The following is a 1605-nucleotide window of genomic DNA, read 5'->3' as shown; positions in this document are numbered from 1 at the left end:
TATACGTTAAGCTCTACTATAGACTACGAGGAGCGTCTACTTCGTACTAAGGATATATCGTTACTAGACTTTAACTTTATACCTTTATTAAGAGTATCGGGGAACCTATACGCTTCGTTCTTACGCGTACCCTACTCTACTAGGATATAGAAACTACTCTTAACCGAGTCTTTAGTTCGTCGGGCTAACCCCCGCGTTATAGTATAAATAGAAATACTTATAGCGCTTAGGTTACTATCTAATAGTGAACCTCCCTCGCTACCTAGGCGAGACCGGAGAAGTTATAAAAATAAGTTCTTAGGGTACTCCTAAGAAGTTATATAGTCTAGTCGACGGAATAGGCCGTTAGCGGAGTTCTCCTTCTCCTTCCGATACTATATTACGAAGTTAAAGGTACTAAGTACCTTCGCCTAGCGTACTTACCTACGATTTAGCGCCTTTATCGATATAAAATACTTTAACGTATTATAATTAGTTAGGACTAGCGTACTAGTCGTAGCTTCCTCTAAGTAGTAGCGCTACTCCTTAAAAGATTCTACGATAGCTAGTATCTCCTAATCCGGTGTCCTATAGTTACGCTCTACGGCGTTCTACTTTCTTAAAAAGAAAGCTATAGGTTTCTATACCGTCTATCCTCGGGTAGTACGCGACTTATATACTTACGAGAGAACCGAACTATAAGCCTTTCCTAAGGCGTCGGGTTCTACCTTATACTATCGTATAGAGTTATAGTAGGCTAGTAGTAGCGTACTATAAAAGCGTACTTTTAGTACCTTCTAAGCCGCTTTAGCCTCGTCTATCTATTTAAACGGGCCTATCTTCTTCCCTTTCTATATCCCTTTAAGGAGATTAATAATAGGGGTAGTTACTTATAAGTACCCTACGATAAAACCTCGATAGAAGTTTATAAAACCTAAGAAGACTTAGATTTTCCGGAAAGATATCGATCGAAGCTAGTCTTAGACCGCGATAACCCTTCGAGGGTCTATCGAGATACCCTCGATCCCTACGATAAATCCTAAGAACTCGACTCTCCGAGTCGAGAACTTATACTTCGAAAGCTTAATATATAGTTTATACTTTCGAAGCCTTTCGAGTATTAAGCGTACGTACTTAGTATACTCTACCGAGTCTTAACTAAAGATAAGGATATTATCGAGATATACTACGTATATAATATTAAGGAGCCCCTTTAACGCCTTATTAATATAGGCTTAGAAAGTTACCGAAGTATTAGTAAGACTAAACGATATAACTAGATATTCGAAGTAGCTATACCGCGTACGAAACGTAGTCTTCTAGACGTTCTTCTCGTATATCCGTATCCTATAGTATATATTATGTAAGTCTAACTTAGTATATATAGTAGCGCCGGCTAATCGGTCTAGTATCTTACTAATTAAGGGTAAGGAATAACGGTTCTTTACGGTTACTCTATTTAAGGTACGATAGTCGATATAGAGTCGTAAGCTACCGTCCTTCTTTAGTATAAATAGAATAGGAGCCCCCGTAGGCGACTCGCTCCTCCTAATCTATCTCCGCGCTAGGTACTTATTAAGGTACTCGCGGAGTACTCGAAGCTCCTTCGTACTAAGGGAATAGATT

The sequence above is a fragment of the Exophiala aquamarina genome (assembly GCF_000709125.1).
Source record: "Exophiala aquamarina CBS 119918 chromosome Unknown aczIA-supercont1.12, whole genome shotgun sequence".
NCBI classification, from domain to species: Eukaryota; Fungi; Ascomycota; class Eurotiomycetes; order Chaetothyriales; family Herpotrichiellaceae; genus Exophiala; species Exophiala aquamarina.
The sequence above is the reverse complement of the archived record's forward strand: the minus strand, read 5'-3'. Positions refer to the sequence as shown.